Below are 12,528 nucleotides of genomic sequence, written 5' to 3' on the forward strand. Positions count from 1 at the left end.
TCAAACATTTCTGTCCTGACGAAAATTTTCTTTTAGGCTTTTTAATATTACAACACCCAGGATACACACACGAAATGGGCATTTTAAACGATAAACTGACACTAAGACATTTGAATATGTGTATATGGTCCTCCTTCCACACATTTGAAAACACTGACTCGCTACGTCAAGCGTGACCTTTTCAACGTAATTGTGTATTACGTGACGTCACGAACGCGCATCACAGAACAGAGCAAGGCGAGCATTTGTGCTTATAAAACTTAAACTTTTTTATTTATTTTTTAAATGAGTGATCGTTTCGCTAGATAAGACCCTTATTCATCGCCTGGTATCGTTTAAAGCCCTTTGAAGCTGCACTGACACTGTCATTTGGACCTTGAACCGTTTGGGGCCCATTGACGTCCATTATATGGAGAAATGTTTTCATCAAAAACCTTAATTTCTTTTCGACTGAAGAAAGAAAGACATGGACATCGTGGATGACATGGGGGTGAGTAAATTATCAGCAAACGTTTTTTTAAAAGTGAACTAATCCTTTAAAGCCCTTAAACCACAGCAAACTATTAATTAGGTCACTAGCAGCAGTTTATATTTGACATGACAGCTTTCTGGTGTGTTTTGGAGAGGCACACGTTCATACTTTGCTGTTCGCTGGTTGAGGCTGAGGAATGACAGACTTCTCCAGCGGAATCGGTTCTCTTCTTGTCTAACTTGGTTCAGCTCCTGTCGTCTCTTCTCCTCTCTTCGAATGCTTTCCTTTAGGTCCTGTTCTATACGGGCCAACTGCACAACACATATTCAACAATATCTTAATGTCTCTTTATGAGATCAAGAGTTCAGTGAAAATATTTATGCACATTAAATGATAGTTTATAACAAATGATACAGAGAAAATGTTCTTAGTGCTACACAACTGTCATTTTTACTTCCTGGTAAAATTATACTTTATTATCTTTAATAAAACAGCATTTAATGTTGGCGCGCATATTACCGCTTCCAGCAAACCTCTCTGGTCTTCTGCTTTTCTTTGCTGCTCGTACAGTGTAACTGCAGATGGTTCTTCTGTTTTCTGAACGAAATGAGAGCTCTCCGATGGAAATAAACATGATGACCTATAAGAAAATGAAGATGTATCTGTATTGCTCAAAGCTGAATCATGTCCCACAGAATTCGTTTTTTGTTCCACCACAATTATCACAATGTGAAAAGTTTTACTAATATAATGAAGTATAATTTTTATCATAATTGTCCTTCTAAGCATCAGATTAGGGGTGTCAGTGTAAATTGTGTAAGATAATATCACGTTACTGTCTGTGCTTTTGTCACGGTTGGTGGTTGTAGATATAGGGACGGCTGACGCGAAACTGACGTTCCGAAGCTTTTCGAGATCCGAAGCGTGATTCAAAACACCCATGTCACGTGACTATGGCTAAATGAAGCTTCGGAGTGTTTGACAAGTGTTTGAAAGGTGGCATGGTCCGCCGAATCAGCGTTTAAATGACAGGGTCGGGAACAGATAGGGTTGCCAACTGTCCCGAATTAGCCGGGACGTCCCGATTTTTGGGCCTAATTTATTTGTCCCGATCGGGACCTCTCTTGTCCCGATTATTGAGTGCTACGCTGATCTGACTGATACAACAGCAACACGACACGTAAATTAGTTCAAATCTCCTAGAATCTAGAGCTGCGCATGCGAGACAGAACATAGCCCTACTGTATGTGCGTCAGCGCTAAACCGTGTAGCGCGGAGAGAGAGGGAGAGAGCGTGAGACCTTGCATGCGAGATACCCGGGATTGCATGGAGATTTGCGGGATGCACATCCAGGGCACGAAGCTCCTGTTCCACCACATCCCAAAGATGCTCTATTGGGTTGAGATCTGGTGACTGTGGGGGCCATTTTAGTACAGTGAACTCATTGTCATGTTCAAGAAACCAATTTGAAATTATTCGAGCTTTGTGACATGGTGCATTATCCTGCTGGAAGTAGCCATCAGAGGATGGGTACATGGTGGTCATAAAGGGATGGACATGGTCAGAAACAATGCTCAGGTAGGCCGTGCATTTAAACGATGCCCAATTGGCACTAAGGGGCCTAAAGTGTGCCAAGAAAACATCCCCCACAGCATTACACCACCACCACCAGCCTGCACAGTGGTAACAAGGCATGATGGATCCATGTTCTCATTCTGTTTACGCCAAATTCTGACTCTACCATCTGAATGTCTCAACAGAAATCGAGACTCATCAGACCAGGCAACATTTTTCCAGTCTTCAACTGTCCAATTTTGGTGAGCTCTTGCAAATTGTAGCCTCTTTTTCCTATTTGTAGTGGAGATGAGTGGTACCCGGTGGGGTCTTCTGCTGTTGTAGCCCATCCGCCTCAAGGTTGTGCGTGTTGTGGCTTCACAAATGCTTTGCTGCATACCTTGGTTGTAACGAGTGGTTATTTCAGTCAAAGTTGCTCTTCTATCAGCTTGAATCAGTCGGCCCATTCTCCTCTGACCTCTAGCATCAACAAGGCATTTTCGCCCACAGGACTGCCGCATACTGGATGTTTTTCCCTTTTCACGCCATTCTTTGTAAACCCTACAAATGGTTGTGCGTGAAAATCCCAGTAACTGAGCAGATTGTGAAATACTCAGACCGGCCCGTATGGCACCAACAACCATGCCACGCTCAAAATTGCTTAAATCACCTTTCTTTCCCATTCTGACATTCAGTTTGGAGTTCAGGAGATTGTCTTGACCAGGACCACACCCCTAAATGCATTGAAGCAACTGCCATGTGATTGGTTGATTAGATAATTGCATTAATGAGAAATTGAACAGATGTTCCTAATAATCCTTTAGGTGAGTGTATAGATACATAGATAGATTAATAGATAGATAGATAGATACATACATAGATAGATTAAGATAGATAGATACACAAAAATTACATTATGCACATTGAGGAGCCTACAGGTTACAAGCTTCACATATTAGAAAAATACAATAATAAAAAAACAACAAATGTTTTAATGGCTCGTTGTCAAGGTTATTTCAGATCAACACCTGCAAGTGACCACTAGGTGTCACCGTTGAGACGGGTGTCGGATGGTTTCGAAGCCTCGACACAATATGGCACATTTGCTTCAACTGTTTCATTGTTTCACGAAGCCTCGATCTGCCCACCACTAGTTGTAGATAGGCATACCTTGGTTGTAACGAGTGGTTATTTCAGTCAAAGTTGCTCTTCTATCAGCTTGAATCAGTCGGCCCATTCTCCTCTGACCTCTAGCATCAACAAGGCATTTTCGCCCACAGGACTGCCGCATACTGGATGTTTTTCCCTTTTCACGCCATTCTTTGTAAACCCTACAAATGGTTGTGCGTGAAAATCCCAGTAACTGAGCAGATTGTGAAATACTCAGACCGGCCCGTATGGCACCAACAACCATGCCACGCTCAAAATTGCTTAAATCACCTTTCTTTCCCATTCTGACATTCAGTTTGAAGTTCAGGAGATTGTCTTGACCAGGACCACACCCCTAAATGCATTGAAGCAACTGCCATGTGATTGGTTGATTAGATAATTGCATTAATGAGAAATTGAACAGATGTTCCTAATAATCCTTTAGGTGAGTGTATAGATACATAGATAGATTAATAGATAGATAGATAGATACATACATAGATAGATTAAGATAGATAGATACATACAAATTACATTATGCACATTGAGGAGCCTACAGGTTACAAGCTTCACATATTAGAAAAATACAATAATAAAAAAACAACAAATGTTTTAATGGCTCGTTGTCAAGGTTATTTCAGATCAACACCTGCAAGTGACCACTAGGTGTCACCGTTGAGACGGGTGTCGGATGGTTTCGAAGCCTCGACACAATATGGCACATTTGCTTCAACTGTTTCATTGTTTCACGAAGCCTCGATCTGCCCACCACTAGTTGTAGATAGGCACACGGCGATGAAGACGAATGTCAAAGTAAAGGCTTTAATAGATAATCCAACAGGCACAAACTGAGCAACCACATACATAATCAGACGAGACTGAAGGGTTACAAATTTATTAAATGTTTAATTTAGGTTTCCACTACAATAGTATATAAACTGATAAAGTTTAGTAGACTGATTTTAGATGATTGAGTCTCCAGCAAGAGTCTCCTTTCCTGCCAGTCCTGTTTTCTCAATTGTATTTTAAATTAATCAGATCACTGAGATCCTCACCTCTCAGCCTAGATGTTGAATCGTTAGGTTGATTGGATTAGCTATAGGGGAGAATGTACACGAGAGTTTTCTCGAATTAAACCGGAGATTTACCATACTGAACACGGTAGAGTCATAGTCGAAGATGAGTTGCTGAACTTTATTGTGATTAAAATGCGAACACTAAGCAATGATGATATTGTGTCGATAGTAACGAGCAGTTTCAGCTCTGAGCGGATTGAGGCTTCAAAGGCAGTTTTGGCAGAGCTCCTTCCACACTATAAAAGATGGATCTCACATAGGGGACAAAAGAAGGATATTAACAATGTCAAAATGTGCATGCAAGCGCTTAATGAGTGCGGTGAAGATATCCCAAGATTTGTATCGCACTTCCTGGATGAACTACCCCCCGTCTCATTTAAACACATTGATGTGTCGGTGCTGTTTGGGAAAATGCAGCAAATCAATATTGACATTGACTACCTAAAAAGAACTATGGGAACTCAGGTAGCTGCCTGTGAAACTTTGTGGGAGGTTTCTGAGAAACTCGACAGCCGGCTGTCTGCTGTGGAGGGGCACCGTGACCCGGACGATACTCTTTCTACTCTTTCGGCTACCTGCCTCTCTGCTGTGGAGACACAACCGGGACTTGCGCCTAGAGTGACAGGTCCCTTGGCCGTGATCGAGAAGCCAATGGGCGATCCTGTCTCCTGCCCTCCTTCTGGGGCTGATGGATGTTTGACAGCAACGCATGGTGAGACTGGCTGTAGTCAACCAGTTCAGTCTGTTGATCCAGCCCTGGGACGAATGCAGACGCCTCCGTGGAGCATGGTGGTAAAGGATGGGCGCCGACTGAAGCAGGTTCGGCTAAAACAAGTACTCGAGAATCCTGCCCATAGAAGCCCCACACCTTGCACTGTAAAAACATCAGCGAGGTATGTGAGAAAGAAAACTGGCATAATTGGGACTGGTGTAGTTAGTAATATACTGGCTGTCAAAACAAAGATGGTTAAGGTATTTGCTACAAAGTTTGATCTCAGTGTAGATGCATTTACTCTCGGTGAATACTTAAAAATGAAGCTGGATCGGCAAGTGACATGCAGAAAAATAGAGGCGCCTCAGAGTAGATTTAGTTCCTTCTGTATTTCTGCTGAATGTAATGACGTGGCTGAGCTATACGATCCGGAGCTTTGGCCCGCTGGGACTTTTGTCCGACGCTACTATGAGCCTCGTCGCCCTAGAGGAGCAGACGGAGCTCTGTCTGGTCCAGAGGATGCCCCCCGCTCTCAAGATGAGGGGCTGTTGCATGTTAATGTTGATAGGGTGCCTGCTGTAGTTGTGGGCGAGAACGGGGTGAAGGCCAACTGCTCCGGTGGGAATGATAAAACTTCTTAAAATGCGTGTTGTCTCATACAACTGCCGTGGGTTGCGAGTAGGACATACTGCTACTGATAGATCAAAACGTCTAGTTGTGGACACAATGCTGGATGAGTGTGACATTTTGTGCCTGCAAGAAACCTGGCTGGCAAAACAAGATTTGGATAAGCTGAACACTATACATGTGAACTTTCATGGGGCTGGAGAGTCCACTACTGACCTTAGTACAAAGATGGTTCGAGGTAGGATAGCTGGTGGTGTAGCAGTACTGTGGAACATCAAATATGACTCAATGGTGAATGTGGTGCGCTTAAATGTTGACTGGGCAATAGGGCTGGAGTGTAATTTTAATGAAAAGAAATTTACTGTCTTAAATGTTTATACACCGTATGAATCATATGAGCATGAGGATGAATTTTTGAACAGGTTAGCTTTTATTCAGTCATTTATTGAGGATAATAGTTCATCTTGTGTTTATGTTATGGGTGATTTTAATGCTGACATGTCAGATAGCAAATCTTTATTTGCAGAACACTTGCAGCAGTTCTGTAATGAGTCTAAATTAATTCTATCAAGTATAGCTCTGCTACCTGATACAAGTTTTACCTATGTTAGTGAAGCGTGGAACACAACATCGTGGTTAGACCATGTTGTGACCACAGCTGATGCTCATGCTTCACTGGTAAATGTGGAGATTTGCTATGAACTTGCCACCTCTGATCACATACCAATTGCTGCTCTGTTAGATGTTGAGAATGTTCCTCTGTTGTCCAGAAATAATAATGTAGCTTCCTCAAGTAAACTGGGCTGGGCAAAGCTGAGTAAAGAGGAGGTGGCTGAATACTCATTGCGAACTGAACGTTTTTTAAATAATATTGTTATGCCCCATGAGGCCCTAATGTGCTCAGATGTTAATTGTAAGGATGTGCAACATGTTGAAAAACTCTGTGCCATGTATGATAGTATTGTGAAATGTTTAAATGCTGCCAGTGAACCCTTTTGTAAAACGAAATGTAAGGTACTTAACATCAGACCTGGGTGGAATGAGTTTGTGGCTGGGTATTATGATGAGGCAAGAGAGGCCTTTAGACTCTGGTCAGAAGCAGGTAAGCCTAGACATGGGGTACTGCTTGATATGAAAAAACAGACAAATGCTAGAGTTAAGTATGCACTTCGTTTTATTAAGAAAAATGAAAATACAATGAGAGCAGACTCGCTGGCCAGAAAGTTACAGAAAAACAGCCTCACTGACTTTTGGCAAGAGGTCAAAGTAATGAATAACAATAAGATTTCCTTACCGGCTGATATTGAAGGTAGTAGTAGCCCAGAAAAAATAGCTGAGCTTTGGCGAGAGCACTACTTTGAATTGTTTAATTGTGTTAAAAGTAACCCAGTTGGACTCAATCATGAACATATTGATTTCTCGGCAGATATGATAATTAGGGCAGCAGATATTTATGATGCCATCAATATGTTGGAGAACAACAAAGCCTGTGGTATGGATTGCATTACTGCAGAACATCTAAAATATGCCAGCCATAGGCTCTGCCCATTGTTGTCTATGTGTTTTAATGGTTGTCTGGGTGTCCTGCCTAATACTTTTATGTCTGTAATGTTATTGCCTGTGCTTAAAGACAAGGCTGGTAAGCTCAACAGTATTGACAACTATCGACCAATTGCATTGGCCAATATCTTGTCTAAAGTACTGGAGAGAATACTGCTAACAAAGCTAGAAATGTATGTCCTTACTGCTGATAATCAGTTTGGGTTTAAGAGAAGGCATGGAACCGATTTGTGTATCTATGCTCTTAAAGAGATTGTGTCCAGGTACACGAGTCTGAATTCATCTATGTTTTTATGTTTTATTGATGCGTCAAAGGCATTTGATAGAATCAATCATGAACGATTGTTTGTAAAACTGTTAGATAGAGGTGCCCCTAAATTTTTAGTGAGAATTTTAGTGTTTTGGTATGCCCATCAAATGTTTCAGGTTAAATGGGACAATGTTGTATCTGCTCCTTTTCATGTTAGCAATGGAGTGAGACAAGGTGGTATTATGTCTCCTATTTTATTCAATGTCTATGGATGAATTATCAAACCAGTTAAATAGGCTAAAAACTGGCTGTCTTGTGGGCAATACTACGGTTAATCATCTTATGTATGCAGATGACTTGGTCCTGCTCTGTCCATATAGTGCTGGGCTGCAGCAGTTGCTGAAGGTGTGCTCTCAGTATGGCCTTGATTATGATATAAAGTATAACGCTAAAAAAAGCCACATAATGGTAGTTAGAAGTGATGAGGACAAGAAATCAACTTTTCCGACTTTTTATCTGTCAGACAGCCCTCTTTCTGTGTGTGAGGAAGCTAAATATTTAGGTCATATTATATCCAATGACTGGACGGATGACAAAGATCTATACCGTCAACGCTGTAAAATTTATTGTCAAGCTAACATGCTTATACGGAGGTTTTCAATGTGCTCTGATAATGTGAAGTGCTCTTTGTTTAGAACCTACATCACACCGCTATATACTGCTCAATTGTGGTCTAATTATAAGAAAAAGAGTATGCAGAGGCTCAAGGTAGCATACAATGATGCGATGAGATTGCTGCTTCGTGTCCCTAGGTGGCATAGTCTAATAGAGTGCCGACTTGGGAGGCGCTCTTGAGACAACTGATGTTTGGTTTTCTGGTTCGTCTGGACAATTCAGTAAACAGTATAATTGAGGCCCTAGTCAATCCTCTTAAAAGCTGTTATAGACATACTTCGAGGTTAAGACGACATTGGTGCAATAGCCTGTATCTCCTATAGAATTTTTAATGTATTTTTGTATCTCTTTTCTATGCTGTGTTATATGGACTTGTGTCTGCAATAAAGTTTATATTATTAGATGATTGAGTCTCCAGCAAGAGTCTCCTTTCCTGCCAGTCCTGTTTTCTCAATTGTATTTTAAATTAATCAGATCACTGGGATCCTCACCTCTCAGCCTAGATGTTGAATCGTTAGGTTGATTGGATTAGCTATAGGGGAGACTTCCACCTTTTGTCTTTAATGGCTCTGGGATGGCTCTGGAACCAGAGTTCCTGGCCATTGGAATAAGTTATGCTGATTCAATTGGACTGATAGGGCTTTCAGAGTAGGGTGTGTTCCCACTTCATTTGCATGCTTTGTTTCAGAGTGACTCCACCTCTATGTAATCCCTCCCCCTTTGAAAGGTATATATTACAATGTTTGACTCAAGAAGTCAGACGAGTTTGAACTACAGCGAGCAATAAAGAACTTCTGCTTTGAAATATACCTCACCGTCTCACTGGTCTGCGCTTCTAAGTTTCCAACACTTTAGAAGAAAATAGTTCATAACAGACCGAACAATGAAACACAAACAGAACAGAACTGAAGTACACGTGATAATGAGGGAGATAATAGTGCACAGCTGAACATAATGAGTAACCAAGACAACAAACGACTAACTCAGGCAAAGGGTGAAGAAACACAAAAAGTCCAAACTAACAGAACCGGGACAGCTTTATTGTTGTTTTGCAGGTACAAGCCAAATGTGTTCAGGTTTATTTTGCAGGTATATTTAATGTGTTTGGTTGATTGATTGCACCAGAAATATCAATGACTTTGTCTTTGTCAAATTCAAGTAGCTATGTCTTGACAAGCTCTTATCATTAAAAAAAAAATGGTGATTTATATATCTGTCACATATGGGTGGTTGCAATGAGAGCACAACGATAGACATAAAAAAAACTGTTTTTAATATTAAATCAAAAAAGGGAATACGTAGAAGAATAAAAGGAATAATATATAAATCAACCACATAATAGAAAGACCACACAGAACAATGAACAGTGGAAACTAAGCTTATAAATACACACAGATAACTAAATGAACAACAGGTGAACATAATCCAACGAGAAACAAACTAGCAAACAGAACTCAGGAAAAGCAGCGCAGGGAACACAAGGAAAACAAAACCAAAACTGAACGAGACCGTTACAATATCTTGCTCACAATAATCTTAACTTCTTAAAACAAAAATATGTTACAATGGAATTAAATGTATACCCCATCTGTGAAGATAAATAAACCATTCAAATACTCACTGTTTCAATAATATACAATACATAAGACAAACAATATATAATGTATGTTAAAATAATTTTAGTGTGGAAAAAGTTTGCACAATTGTATAGAATTGTGCAATTGTGTTGCCATGACAACAAAACAGCTAAACACACACACACACACACACACACACTTTACAGTGGTTTTAATTGAAAGTAATTTAACTCAAAAATGAATGTGAATTTTTTTTGATTATTATAAGCTTCACATTTCTGCTGTATAATCCTCCAACAAATGTCCCCATTCATCCCAGACAGCAACATAGTGTCGGCGCAGATCCTGGCCACATCTGGTACATGGATTCAATGAATACCAGATGTGGGCCGGATCTGGGCCGACACTACTGTCTGGGACATCTAGTGTAAGTGTTTCATTCATTGTAACCAAAAACATCAGCAGTCCTGAAAAATCTAACCAAAGAATGATTTTTCTTTACTGAAAATAAATGTTAATTGATCCTTTGTGCTGCATAAAACCCTGACAAAGAGGAGGAGAAGGAAATAACAGCTTTGCATACCTCTGTTCTGTTTGCTCCATCTGCTCATCTGTCAAGAAATCTGTGTCCATGGTCTTATCTAAAGTGCTCTGGCAAACAAAGAAACTGAAATGAATTTTGATTTAAAGGGGAGGTATAATGCCCTTTTCACAAGATGTAAAATAAATCTCTGATGTCCCCAGAGTGTGTGTGTGAAGCTTTAGCTCAAAATACCCCACAGATATTTCTATATAGCATGTTAAAATTGTCACTTTTTGAGGGTGAGCAGAAACGCACCGTTTTTGTGTCCGTCCCTTTAAATGCAAATGAGCTGCTGCTCCCGGCACAGGGGGCGGAGCTTCAAGAGCTTGTGTCCTTTTACCTCACACACACACATTTATGTTCAAACCGAAGTCAGAAAGATGCAAGACTCAAGAAGAGGTGACAATGCGGTTAGTTGATGAATTTATGCAGCTTATGTGTAGTTATCTTCTAGTCATTGATTAGCATATCCAGGGCCGCATTAAGAGCTCACTGGGCCCCGGGGCTATGAGTTACTGCAGGGCCCCCACCACTACAGGTCACCAACTACATGAGCTAAATGTTCTATCATTATACGAGTCAATTTATCCATCTATGATATACTTCACACAGTTAAGTTATATTACTTTTAATACGATTTTTTATCATATCAAAATTTAATGGCACTAACATTTCATAATTCTTGTGATTTCAATATCACAAAAAATAATAGTAACTTAAGAAAAGAATCTCAAGCTTACCGATGACAAGAGTCACAAATAACAATAGAGCAAAGGCACATAAGAAATCGACCTTGAAGAACTTGAAGCACTGAATAATATTATATTGTATAAAGTAGCCTAATCAAATATACAATACATAATTTTCACTATAAATTTAACATTCATTCTTATTAATTTTACAAAAGTGATTCATTCAAGGGCAGTAAATTACTTTCTTTCTGATGTTTGATTAACATTATGGACACAAATGGCGACAGCAGCTTTATTAGCAGCTACTGTCACTTTAAGACCTCACGGTCGGAACTCAAGTGCGCTGTGCAAAACCGCCTCAAGTTCACCATCATTTAAAATAATTTGTATCCAAACCACAATGATTAAAAACGCGTTTAATTTATAAACTTACATCATGATGTCTCAGCAAAATTTACATTTTCTACCGGATATATTATCGCCAGCCCTTTAGGCGAATATAGAGTTTGATCAAACACAAAAAGCAATATCAAACATCCATCAAGTTAATAATCAAACTTACCGAAAATTTGTGGGGTCGACGATGACGCTGTGTTTTAAAAAATAGTCTAGACTCTAGAATGAAGTGAAGGGTGGAGGCGATTTATTGGTTGATGCGTAGCTATATTCTAATAAGGCGCAGGCACTCCAGGCAGCCATCTAGGCCTATGTGCAGCATAGCAGGTCGATCGTTCACAAGTTAAATATAGAATAAATGTATTATGTTAAATTAAAACGTGACGTTTCATTTCACCATGCCCTGTCCTGCTGCCCACGGGGGTTTGATTGACAGGCGACCTGGCCAATCATAACGCCGAATACGCAATTTTGTCCGACAACAAAGCTGTCAGTAGATTAACGTCGGTGGACTTGAACTTGAAAACGGTATTGTTTAAATTATTTAAATTACAATATTTGAAAGTTGAGACTTTGTTTCATATCAACAGTAAGCTGCTCTGAACTCTCTCTCGTAGTCAATTGTGTAACGTTAGTCTTTGCCCCGCGATGTATTTTTCAGTGCGCGAGTGAGAACATGATGTGAGTGACTCGTGAGAGCCGCCTGGCTTGTCACACAGTAACTAAAAAAGGCGGGTCTTTGCGAGCGGTCACTATAATATTAATGATAATGATTCCATGATAATGCATGGAATATTCGGCAAAGCGCTACTAAATAACAGGGCTAATTTGTGGGGGGCGTTGCGTGGTAAGGCTTTGGCAATCAGATGGCTAGTACTTTCTGCTCCACAGCCAATCAAGGGCCCCCTCCTTGTTCGGGCCCCGGGGCTTTAGCCCCGCCTAGCCCTATTGTTAATGCGCCCGTGAGCATATCCTGTCTTGATAATCTATAAATCGTGTTCCGGGGGCGGGGCTTATGTAAATTTTAGGGTTGTTGATGTCACTAACCCGGGAGGAATGTCGTGTAGTTCCTACCAGCCGTTTGTTGTAGTCCTTAAAAAGCGATTTCTGTAAAAGCAAATATCTTCCATTGCTCTGAACTTTGAGCGTTGTAACTTTGCAGATGTTGTTTATGATCAAACAGCAACATTACACACTAACTAAAG

The 12,528-nt window shown here is 40.4% G+C and overlaps 1 long non-coding RNA gene across 1 annotated transcript; it reads right to left on the reverse strand.

Moving 5' to 3' along the window:
* Window positions 1-762: 762 nt before the first annotated feature.
* LOC130101983 (uncharacterized) lies at window positions 763-10,321 on the reverse strand. Its single transcript, XR_008809089.1, has 3 exons — window positions 10,236-10,321; window positions 992-1,112; window positions 763-783 (listed from the first exon to the last, which is right to left on the reverse strand). It is a non-coding gene; the product is annotated as an uncharacterized LOC130101983 (long non-coding RNA).
* Between the last annotated feature and the right edge of the window lie 2,207 nt (window positions 10,322-12,528).

The sequence above is a fragment of the Rhinichthys klamathensis genome, unplaced genomic scaffold (genome assembly GCF_029890125.1).
Source record: "Rhinichthys klamathensis goyatoka isolate OS25496 unplaced genomic scaffold, OSU_Roscu_1.1 h1tg000264l_1, whole genome shotgun sequence".
Lineage (NCBI taxonomy): Eukaryota > Metazoa > Chordata > Actinopteri > Cypriniformes > Leuciscidae > Rhinichthys > Rhinichthys klamathensis.